Raw genomic sequence first — 12,339 nt, forward strand, 5'->3', positions numbered from 1 at the left:
GGAACAGAACAGACACCTTTCCGTGATCCGCCTGCGCAGGGGGTGAGAAAAGAAGCGAAAACGTGGGCAGCCAAAGCGGAGAGAACCCACCGGCAGCCACGCTCGCTTCTTTCTCGGGCGCAGGGGACCACGTTCCTGGCCAGGCCAGGAGCGGAGCCGAAACGAACCGAAACGAACCGAAGCGGGGGAGGAGAAGCTTGTGCACGGAGAACGGGCACTCAACCGCAGCGAACCCACCGACCGGATCTCACCGAGACAGCGACCGGGAACCGTCTGCTTTTAGGAAGACGGAGGCCAGGGGGCACCCCCCCACCTACGAACCTCCAACCGCGGTCCCGCCTGAGAAGGCAGGTCCGACAGATAGGAATAGCGACCCTCAGACAGGCGTAGCCCCGGGATGGACCCGGGGCCGCAATGTGCGTTCGAAATGTCGATGATCAATGTGTCCTGCAATTCACATTAGTTCTCGCAGCTGGCTGCGTTCTTCATCGACGCACGAGCCAAGTGATCCACCGCTAAGAGTTGTACTCTTTTATTTCAGGCTCAGTTTAGGTCTTTCACCACGACTACAAAGACAGGTTTAAAAGGTTTCACCAACCGGTCAGGCGCCCCCGTCTGCGAGTGTTGAAACGGGCGCGGGGTTGCGCTTTGCCCACACGCCCCACGTGGCAGACGAGTCAGTCTTTGAACCGCGGCCCTCCGCGCCCGCCCCGTCCGACCCCTCGAAAGGGGTGGAACTCACGTAGCGTGGGCCAAGCCCTAGGTACCTGCCGGGGGTCCCCCTGAGACTCCTTTCTGAGAGAGAGAAGCAGGGGAACCGGCTGCGCCACCCACCACCACCACGCCCCAGGACGCCGGTGGGCGGACGAACACAGGAAGGGCCATGGCCTGCCCCACGAGGAGCAGCGCTCGCAACCCCCCCCGGAAAGTCCGCTCGTCAGCGAGCAAGGGGACGGGGATGAATGACAAGGACAACAAAATAGGAAAACCCCTCGCGGTGGACGGAGGCAGCGGCCGTGCGAGCGAGAGGGAGGGCGCGGGACGGACCCGTACGACCCGCTCGACTCGCAGGCGCTTCTCCTGCCGGCAAGGTGAGGGGAAACCGGCCTTCGCCCGACGAGCGGGGACGCCGAGTTTTTTGAACGACGCGTCTCTCGCGCTGGAACCCAGAGAATACCGGGGCCTGCGGGGGGGGGGTGCTGAAGGACGACGCGGAGGAAGAGGCGGAGGACGAGGAAGGGGTGGGAGGGACTAGGCTCCTCCTTTATGCCTTCTGTCCAGCCTGACCTGCAAGCGACCACGTGTAACAGCAACCCCGAAGACCCTTTCGACCCTGGGCCCCGACGCGGGGGGACGGCGAAGTCGAGGGGGTCGGGAGAGGAGGCACGCCGGACAGCGTTACCCGTTAATGATCCTTTCGCAGGTTCACCTACGAAAACCTTGTTACGACTTTTACTTCCTCTAGATAGTCAAGTTTGATCGACTTCTCGGCGCTCCGCCAAGGCCCGCGAGGAGCCCCGGCGGGGCCGATCCGAGGACCTCACTAAACCATCCGATCGGTAGTAGCGACGGGCGGTGTGTACAAAGGGCAGGGACTTAATCAACGCGAGCTTATGACCCGCGCTTACTGGGAATTCCTCGTTCATGGGGAATAATTGCAATCCCCAGTCCCCATCACGAATGGGGTTCAGCGGATTACCCGCACCTCTCGGTGTAGGGTAGGCACACGCTGATCCAACCATTGTGGCGCGCGTGCAGCCCCGGACATCTAAGGGCATCACAGACCTGTTATTGCTCCATCTCGCGTGGCTGAACGCCACTTGTCCCTCTAAGAAGTTTGACGCCGACCGCGGAGGGCCGCGTAACTATTTAGCATGCCGGAGTCTCGTTCGTTATCGGAATTAACCAGACAAATCGCTCCACCAACTAAGAACGGCCATGCACCACCACCCACAGAATCGAGAAAGAGCTATCAATCTGTCAATCCTTTCCGTGTCCGGGCCGGGTGAGGTTTCCCGTGTTGAGTCAAATTAAGCCGCAGGCTCCACTCCTGGTGGTGCCCTTCCGTCAATTCCTTTAAGTTTCAGCTTTGCAACCATACTCCCCCCGGAACCCACAGACTCGTGGTTTCCCTCACGCTGCCCGGCGGGTCATGGGAATAACGCCGCCGGATCGCGGGTCGGCATAGTTTACGGTCGGAACTACGACGGTATCTGATCGTCTTCGAACCTCCGACTTTCGTTCTTGATTAATGAAAACATTCTTGGCAAATGCTTTCGCTTTCGTCCGTCTTGCGCCGGTCCAAGAATTTCACCTCTAGCGGCGCAATACGAATGCCCCCGGCCGTCCCTCTTAATCATGGCCCTGGTTCAGGAAACCCACAAAATAGAACCGGAGTCCTATTCCATTATTCCTAGCTCAGGTATTCAGGCGAGAAGCGGGCCCGCTTTGAACACTCTAATTTTTTCAAAGTAAACGCTCCGAGCCCCGTCCGGACACCCAGCCAAGGGCATCCGGGGGGCACCGGGAGACAGGGTCTGAGACAGGCGGTGGCACGCCTCGCGGCGGACCGCCAGCCCACTCCCGACATCCAACTACGAGCTTTTTAACTGCAGCAACTTTAATATACGCTATTGGAGCTGGAATTACCGCGGCTGCTGGCACCAGACTTGCCCTCCAATGGGTCCTCACCCATGGGTTTAGGATACGCTCATTCCGATTACAGGGCCTCGAAAGAGACCTGTATCGTTATTTTTCGTCACTACCTCCCCGTGTCGGGAATGGGTAATTTGCGCGCCTGCTGCCTTCCTTGGATGTGGTAGCCGTTTCTCAGGCTCCCTCTCCGGAATCGAACCCTGATTCCCCGTTACCCGTGGTCACCATGGTAGCCGACTATGGTACCATCGAAAGTTGATAGGGCAGACATTCGAATGAGACGTCGCCGCCGCGGAGGGCGCGCGATCGGCCCGAGGTTATCTAGAGTCACCAAAGCGGCCGGGGGGCCCGAGCCCCCCGGATGGGTTTTGGGTCTGATAAATGCACGCATCCCCCGAAGGGTCAGCGCTCGTTTGCATGTATTAGCTCTAGAATTACCACAGTTATCCGAGTAACGTGTGGAGCGATCAAAGGAACCATAACTGATTTAATGAGCCATTCGCAGTTTCACTGTACCGGCCGTGTGCACTTAGACCTGCATGGCTTAATCTTTGAGACAAGCATATGTTACTGGCAGGATCAACCAGGTAGTTTGCACCGTGGTCTGGGATGAACCACGAGTGACATCCGCCTCCCCTTCCGGGGGCTAGGAAGCAGCGGGTTGTAAGTGCGTGCGCCGTCAGGTCCAGACGCCATACAGGGCTACCCAGGACAGCTTCCGCGGCCAGTGTAAACGTGCTCGCGCACCGCCCTCTGGCCTTCGGACGCCGACCTCTCACCTTGATGCAAAGCTGTCCCATCCGGTCATGCCCGCACCGTACCCCGTCCACCTCCTCCGGAGGTGCGGACGGCCGACTCCAGGTGCTTTCGGCGTTCCCTCTCTTCACGCCGTTTTGATTTTCGTTGGCCGCTGGTGGGGGGACAAGGGAAAGACCTCGTCGAATTCCCTCCCCCCTAGCCTCGCTCAACCTACGTTTCGTGATGTAACCAAGAAGAGTGATTCGTGGGCCCAGGTAGGTTTGAAGAGGAGGCCAACAAAGCAGGGCACTCCCTTCCTCCCAAACCACAGACACCAGTATAGGACAACTGAGTAGACAGACTGGCCGTCTGAGTCTCCCCCAGAGAGTTCTGGGATGGGTTACAAATAACCCCCACCCCCCATCAGAGGCTTGACCCGCTAGAACCAGGGAGGATCTGTCAAAACCGCTCTCCACATCAGAAGTTCTGGATCAGCCGGGGCTGGTCGGCAGACGTCCACCTAAGGCCGTGGCCTAACCCCGTGTGGGGGATAGCGCTCGCACCCGTACACGTGGACACCCGCTCGTCAAATGGCTGGCTCCTCACTTACCGTAGGGGGAATGGTTTGCCTACCCCTGGCGGGTCTGGTACTCCACTCTACCAAACAAGGAAGCAACACACCAATAGACCCCTGCAACACCGGGCAGCTTTGGGCAGTGTCACTACACTCCTCCTTGTTCTTCACGTTCCTTCCGTGGTGATTTTTTTTTTTTTTTCGTGGCCATTGCCGTGCATGGCTTCCCCATCGCTTTGCATGCTCTCCATTGCCTCGTGCTGCTTCACCATTGGTCTCACCTGGAGACCGAAGCCGCTCTCCCAGTAACCCGATGGTACCTGGCCAGAAAACCCCGTGCCCGATTTCATCTAGGACAAGGGCCAAACCACAGACCGTGCCCGTCCAGGGTCAACCCCTGGTCGGACAGGCCTGGTGGGTCGATACCATGGATGTGGCAGGCCGACGAGAATCCACTGGTACATTTACAAACACGCCCACCCTGGTGGCATGGCTGTACGACCCATCGTCGAAGCACGCTGCGGCGGACTGAGCCATTGGATCCAGTTGCCTGGGCGTACACTCAGCCCAACAGACGCACTCGGGTCGGGGAGAGCAAAGCAGACTGTGTGCCTGGATGTGCCCACTTCCATAGGGGAATCGGCATGATGGTTCACTTAACCCGAGGAGGGCTCCCCTCGCGGGATAAGCACCCCCCTCGGGGGATGGGGGGGGGGGGCATCCAGAGCACACCACTTTCCGGTAGGGGACAGGCGTTTGATCATGTGTCCGAGGGAGAGCTCCCCTTGCCGGCCGAACACCCCTCGGACTCCCCTTGGGCTTCCAGAGAACGCCACTGGATGAATTTAGTGCTTGGACCCCATTGATTCTCTTTGCTCTCCCATATACCCGACGGGACCTATTTGCAAAACCCCGTGCCAACCAGACCTCCAGGAAGGGGGCTGGCGGCTAACCATGCCCAGCAGGGTGCACCCTGGTCGGACACTTTGGGAGGGTCGAGAGCCTGGAAGTGCCACCCGGGGGAGTAATTCTGATTTCCGTTTTAATGCACTCAGGGACAGCCCGAGGACCTCTGTAGTGCACCTGAGGCGGACTGAGCCGTCGGGTCCAGGGGTCTGGAGTTCGGAACCTCCAGGGTTCACCTGGCTGTTCTCTTAGCCCAGCAGGGTGCACCCTGGTCGGACACTTCGGGAGGGTCGAGAGCCTGGATGTGCCACCCCGACGAGTAATGAGTTTTCCCTTCGTATCTCTTCCGGACCAGGTCCGATTCGCACGAAACTCGCTGGGCATGGCCAGGAGCGCCCCCTGCTGCCCACGCCACCGTCCCCGCGCTTCTACTCCCGAGGGCCGAGGAGACAGCGAAGCGTGGGTCGGGTCGCCTGCTTCCAGGGTCTCCCTGGTACTCTCCAGTCTCCCGAGTCCATCGGGTCCGACCTCGTATTTTTAGCCCAGACGGGGAATGAGAAAGGGGCCCCCGACCGCCCGAGGGCGGGCGCTCGCTTCTCAGCCTAGGAACGTCCGATTCCCACGAAACTTTTACGCCAGACGTTCCTGGCAGCGAGCGCGTTCAAAGGTGACCCGCGCTGCTTCTCTCCTCCCAAGGGCCGAAGAGATATTCGTCTTCAAACCCGACCGGCCCTGTGTTTGCCGCCCCGGCGGTTTTAAAAAATCATAGCGTAAAAACGGTGGGTGCGCTTCGCCTGCCGCTTGGACAGCGTTAAACGGCAGCCCCGGCTCTTTCCAAAGGGCCCTCAACCGACTTTCTGCTCCCAAGGAGCCCAGAGATATGAAACCGATAAATCAAAACCCCGTGCCAACCAGACCTCCAGGAAGGGGGCTGGCGGCTAACCATGCCCGGCAGGGTGCACCCTGGTCGGACGCTTTGGGAGGGTCGAGAGCCTGGATGTGCCACCCCGACGAGTAATGAGTTTTCCCTTCGTATCTCTTCCGGACCAGGTCCGATTCGCACGAAACTCGCTGGGCATGGCCAGGAGCGCCCCCTGCTGCCCACGCCACCGTCCCCGCGCTTCTACTCCCGAGGGCCGAGGAGACAGCGAAGCGTGGGTCGGGTCGCCTGCTTCCAGGGTCTCCCTGGTACTCTCCAGTCTCCCGAGTCCATCGGGTCCGACCTCGTATTTTTAGCCCAGACGGGGAATGAGAAAGGGGCCCCCGACCGCCCGAGGGCGGGCGCTCGCTTCTCAGCCTAGGAACGTCCGATTCCCACGAAACTTTTACGCCAGACGTTCCTGGCAGCGAGCGCGTTCAAAGGTGACCCGCGCTGCTTCTCTCCTCCCAAGGGCCGAAGAGATATTCGTCTTCAAACCCGACCGGCCCTGTGTTTGCCGCCCCGGCGGTTTTAAAAAATCATAGCGTAAAAACGGTGGGTGCGCTTCGCCTGCCGCTTGGACAGCGTTAAACGGCAGCCCCGGCTCTTTCCAAAGGGCCCTCAACCGACTTTCTGCTCCCAAGGAGCCCAGAGATATGAAACCGAAAAATCAAAACCCCGTGCCAACCAGACCTCCAGGAAGGGGGCTGGCGGCTAACCATGCCCGGCAGGGTGCACCCTGGTCGGACGCTTTGGGAGGGTCGAGAGCCTGGATGTGCCACCCCGACGAGTAATGAGTTTTCCCTTCGTATCTCTTCCGGACCAGGTCCGATTCGCACGAAACTCGCTGGGCATGGCCAGGAGCGCCCCCTGCTGCCCACGCCACCGTCCCCGCGCTTCTACTCCCGAGGGCCGAGGAGACAGCGAAGCGTGGGTCGGGTCGCCTGCTTCCAGGGTCTCCCTGGTACTCTCCAGTCTCCCGAGTCCATCGGGTCTGACCTCGTATTTTTAGCCCAGACGGGGAATGAGAAAGGGGCCCCCGACCGCCCGAGGGCGGGCGCTCGCTTCTCAGCCTAGGAACGTCCGATTCCCACGAAACTTTTACGCCAGACGTTCCTGGCAGCGAGCGCGTTCAAAGGTGACCCGCGCTGCTTCTCTCCTCCCAAGGGCCGAAGAGATATTCGTCTTCAAACCCGACCGGCCCTGTGTTTGCCGCCCCGGCGGTTTTAAAAAATCATAGCGTAAAAACGGTGGGTGCGCTTCGCCTGCCGCTTGGACAGCGTTAAACGGCAGCCCCGGCTCTTTCCAAAGGGCCCTCAACCGACTTTCTGCTCCCAAGGAGCCCAGAGATATGAAACCGAAAAATCAAAACCCCGTGCCAACCAGACCTCCAGGAAGGGGGCTGGCGGCTAACCATGCCCGGCAGGGTGCACCCTGGTCGGACGCTTTGGGAGGGTCGAGAGCCTGGATGTGCCACCCCGACGAGTAATGAGTTTTCCCTTCGTATCTCTTCCGGACCAGGTCCGATTCGCACGAAACTCGCTGGGCATGGCCAGGAGCGCCCCCTGCTGCCCAGGCCTGGCTCTGGGCCTGGGCACACTTCATTCACTTTGTACCTTTAAATCATACTACTACTACCACCAGACTTCCAGGCCCAAGAGGTCAAACACAGTCATGCCCAGCAAAGTAGCTCTGGGCCTGGGCACACTTCATTCACTTTGTACCTTTAAATCATACTACTACTACCACCAGACTTCCAGGCCCAAGAGGTCAAACACATTCATGCCCAGCAAAGTAGCTCTGGGCCTGGGCACACTTCAATCACTTTGTGCCTTTAAATCATACTACTACTACCAGACTTCCAGGCCCAAGAGGTCAAACACAGTCATGCCCAGCAAAGTAGCTCTGGGCCTGGGCACACTTCATTCACTTTGTGCCTTTAAATCATACTACTACTACCACCAGAATTCCAGGGCCAAGAGGTCACACAGTCATACACAGCAAAGTAGCTCTGGGCCTGGGCACACTTCAAGAAGTTTGACCCTTTATATAAGCCTAGAAATAGACTTCCAGGCCCAAGAGGTCAAACACAGTCATGCCCAGCAAAGTAGCTCTGGGCCTGGGCACACTTCATTCACTTTGTGCCTTTAAATCATACTACTACTACCACCAGAATTCCAGGGCCAAGAGGTCACACAGTCATACACAGCAAAGTAGCTCTGGGCCTGGGCACACTTCAAGAAGTTTGACCCTTTATATAAGCCTAGAAATAGACTTCCAGAGCCAAGAGGTCAAACACAGTCATGCACAGCAAAGTAGCTCTGGGCCTGGGCACACTTCAATCACTTTGTGCCTTTAAATCATACTACTACTACTACTACCAGACTTCCAGACCCAAGAGGTCAAACACAGTCATGCCCAGCAAAGTAGCTCTGGGCCTGGGCACACTTCAAGAAGTTTGACCCTTTATATAAGCCTAGAAATAGACTTCCAGGCCCAAGAGGTCAAACACAGTCATGCCCAGCAAAGTAGCTCTGGGCCTGGGCACACTTCATTCACTTTGTACCTTTAAATCATACTACTACTACTACTACTACTACTACTACTACTACTACTACCAGACTTCCAGGCCCAAGACGTCAAACACAGTCATGCCCAGCAAAGTAGCTCTGGGCCTGGGCACACTTCATTCACTTTGTGCCTTTAAATCATACTACTACTACTACCACCAGAATTCCAGGGCCAAGAGGTCACACAGTCATACACAGCAAAGTAGCTCTGGGCCTGGGCACACTTCAAGAAGTTTGACCCTTTATATAAGCCTAGAAATAGACTTCCAGAGCCAAGAGGTCAAACACAGTCATGCACAGCAAAGTAGCTCTGGGCCTGGGCACACTTCATTCACTTTGTGCCTTTAAATCATACTACTACTACCAGACTTCCAGGCCCAAGAGTTCAAACACATTCATGCCCAGCAAAGTAGCTCTGGGCCTGGGCACACTTCATTCACTTTGTGCCTTTAAATCATACTACTACTACCACCAGACTTCCAGGGCCAAGAGGTCAACCACAGTCATGCCCAGCAAAGTAGCTCTGGGCCTGGGCACACTTCAAGATGTTTGACCCTTTATATAAGCCTAGAAATAGACTTCCAGGCCCAAGAGTTCAAACACAGTCATGCACAGCAAAGTAGCTCTGGGCCTGGGCACACTTCATTCACTTTGTACCTTTAAATCATACTACTACTACCACCAGACTTCCAGGCCCAAGAGGTCAAACACATTCATGCCCAGCAAAGTAGCTCTGGGCCTGGGCACACTTCAATCACTTTGTGCCTTTAAATCATACTACTACTACCAGACTTCCAGGCCCAAGAGGTGAAACACAGTCATGCCCAGCAAAGTAGCTCTGGGCCTGGGCACACTTCAAGAAGTTTGACCCTTTATATAAGCCTAGAAATAGACTTCCAGAGCCAAGAGGTCAAACACAGTCATGCACAGCAAAGTAGCTCTGGGCCTGGGCACACTTCAATCACTTTGTGCCTTTAAATCATACTACTACTACTACCAGACTTCCAGACCCAAGAGGTCAAACACAGTCATGCCCAGCAAAGTAGCTCTGGGCCTGGGCACACTTCAAGATGTTTGACCCTTTATATAAGCCTAGAAATAGACTTCCAGAGCCAAGAGGTCAAACACAGTCATGCCCAGCAAAGTAGCTCTGGGCCTGGGCACACTTCATTCACTTTGTACCTTTAAATCATACTACTACTACCAGACTTCCAGGCCCAAGACGTCAAACACAGTCATGCCCAGCAAAGTAGCTCTGGGCCTGGGCACACTTCATTCACTTTGTACCTTTAAATCATACTACTACTACCAGACTTCCAGGCCCAAGAGGTCAAACACAGTCATGCCCAGCAAAGTAGCTCTGGGCCTGGGCACACTTCAATCACTTTGTGCCTTTAAATCATACTACTACTACCACCAGACTTCCAGGCCCAAGAGGTCAAACACAGTCATGCCCAGCAAAGTAGCTCTGGGCCTGGGCACACTTCATTCACTTTGTACCTTTAAATCATACTACTACTACCACCAGACTTCCAGGCCCAAGAGGTCAAACACATTCATGCCCAGCAAAGTAGCTCTGGGCCTGGGCACACTTCAATCACTTTGTGCCTTTAAATCATACTACTACTACCAGACTTCCAGGCCCAAGAGGTCAAACACAGTCATGCCCAGCAAAGTAGCTCTGGGCCTGGGCACACTTCATTCACTTTGTGCCTTTAAATCATACTACTACTACCACCACCAGACTTCCAGGGCCAAGAGGTCAACCACAGTCATGCACAGCAAAGTAGCTCTGGGCCTGGGCACACTTCAATCACTTTGTGCCTTTAAATCATACTACTACTACCACCAGACTTCCAGGCCCAAGAGTTCAAACACATTCATGCCCAGCAAAGTAGCTCTGGGCCTGGGCACACTTCAAGATGTTTGACCCTTTATATAAGCCTAGAAATAGACTTCCAGAGCCAAGAGGTCAAACACAGTCATGCCCAGCAAAGTAGCTCTGGGCCTGGGCACACTTCAATCACTTTGTGCCTTTAAATCATACTACTACTACTACCAGACTTCCAGACCCAAGAGGTCAAACACAGTCATGCCCAGCAAAGTAGCTCTGGGCCTGGGCACACTTCAAGAAGTTTGACCCTTTATATAAGCCTAGAAATAGACTTCCAGGCCCAAGAGGTCAAACACAGTCATGCCCAGCAAAGTAGCTCTGGGCCTGGGCACACTTCAAGATGTTTGACCCTTTATATAAGCCTAGAAATAGACTTCCAGGCCCAAGAGTTCAAACACAGTCATGCACAGCAAAGTAGCTCTGGGCCTGGGCACACTTCATTCACTTTGTACCTTTAAATCATACTACTACTACCACCAGACTTCCAGGCCCAAGAGGTCAAACACATTCATGCCCAGCAAAGTAGCTCTGGGCCTGGGCACACTTCAATCACTTTGTGCCTTTAAATCATACTACTACTACCAGACTTCCAGGCCCAAGAGGTGAAACACAGTCATGCCCAGCAAAGTAGCTCTGGGCCTGGGCACACTTCAAGAAGTTTGACCCTTTATATAAGCCTAGAAATAGACTTCCAGAGCCAAGAGGTCAAACACAGTCATGCCCAGCAAAGTAGCTCTGGGCCTGGGCACACTTCAATCACTTTGTGCCTTTAAATCATACTACTACTACTACCAGACTTCCAGACCCAAGAGGTCAAACACAGTCATGCCCAGCAAAGTAGCTCTGGGCCTGGGCACACTTCAAGAAGTTTGACCCTTTATATAAGCCTAGAAATAGACTTCCAGGCCCAAGAGGTCAAACACAGTCATGCCCAGCAAAGTAGCTCTGGGCCTGGGCACACTTCATTCACTTTGTACCTTTAAATCATACTACTACTACCAGACTTCCAGGCCCAAGACGTCAAACACAGTCATGCCCAGCAAAGTAGCTCTGGGCCTGGGCACACTTCATTCACTTTGTACCTTTAAATCATACTACTACTACCAGACTTCCAGGCCCAAGAGGTCAAACACAGTCATGCCCAGCAAAGTAGCTCTGGGCCTGGGCACACTTCAATCACTTTGTGCCTTTAAATCATACTACTACTACCACCAGACTTCCAGGGCCAAGAGGTCAACCACAGTCATGCACAGCAAAGTAGCTCTGGGCCTGGGCACACTTCAATCACTTTGTGCCTTTAAATCATACTACTACTACCACCAGACTTCCAGGCCCTGGATGTCACACCTTCATGCCTAGCAAGGTTGCTTTACACCTGCGCACACTTCAGACCGTTTCACTCTTTTAATCATTCAAAGTACCACATTTCCAGACCCAAGAGGTCACAGAATCATACCCAGCAAAGTAGCTCTGGGCCTGGGCGGACCATGCAGTTTGACCCTTTTTTTTTTTAATAATACTACAACCTGACTTCCAGGCCCAAGAGGTCACACAGTCATGCCCAGCAAAGTAGCTCTGGGCCTGGGCACACTTCAATCACTTTGTGCCTTTAAATCATACTACTACTACCACCAGACTTCCAGGCCCAAGAGTTCAAACACATTCATGCCCAGCAAAGTAGCTCTGGGCCTGGGCACACTTCAATCACTTTGTGCCTTTAAATCATACTACTACTACCAGACTTCCAGGCCCAAGAGGTCAAACACAGTCATGCCCAGCAAAGTAGCTCTGGGCCTGGGCACACTTCATTCACTTTGTGCCTTTAAATCATACTACTACTACCACCAGAATTCCAGGGCCAAGAGGTCACACAGTCATACACAGCAAAGTAGCTCTGGGCCTGGGCACACTTCAAGAAGTTTGACCCTTTATATAAGCCTAGAAATAGACTTCCAGAGCCAAGAGGTCAAACACAGTCATGCACAGCAAAGTAGCTCTGGGCCTGGGCACACTTCAATCACTTTGTGCCTTTAAATCATACTACTACTACTACTACCAGACTTCCAGACCCAAGAGGTCAAAC

At 55.0% G+C, this 12,339-nt stretch overlaps 2 non-coding genes across 2 annotated transcripts; both read right to left on the reverse strand.

The window, feature by feature from the left end:
• Nucleotides 1–370: 370 nt before the first annotated feature.
• On the reverse strand, nucleotides 371–524 carry LOC145654765 (5.8S ribosomal RNA). Its single transcript, XR_014120964.1, has one exon. It is a non-coding gene; the product is annotated as a 5.8S ribosomal RNA (ribosomal RNA).
• An 882-nt stretch (nucleotides 525–1,406) lies between these two features.
• Nucleotides 1,407–3,245, reverse strand: LOC145654778 (18S ribosomal RNA). The gene has a single exon (XR_014120976.1). It is a non-coding gene; the product is annotated as an 18S ribosomal RNA (ribosomal RNA).
• Nucleotides 3,246–12,339: the final 9,094 nt, after the last annotated feature.

Source organism: Electrophorus electricus, unplaced genomic scaffold (assembly GCF_041902795.1).
Source record: "Electrophorus electricus isolate QZ-2024a unplaced genomic scaffold, ASM4190279v1 Scaffold153, whole genome shotgun sequence".
Lineage (NCBI taxonomy): Eukaryota > Metazoa > Chordata > Actinopteri > Gymnotiformes > Gymnotidae > Electrophorus > Electrophorus electricus.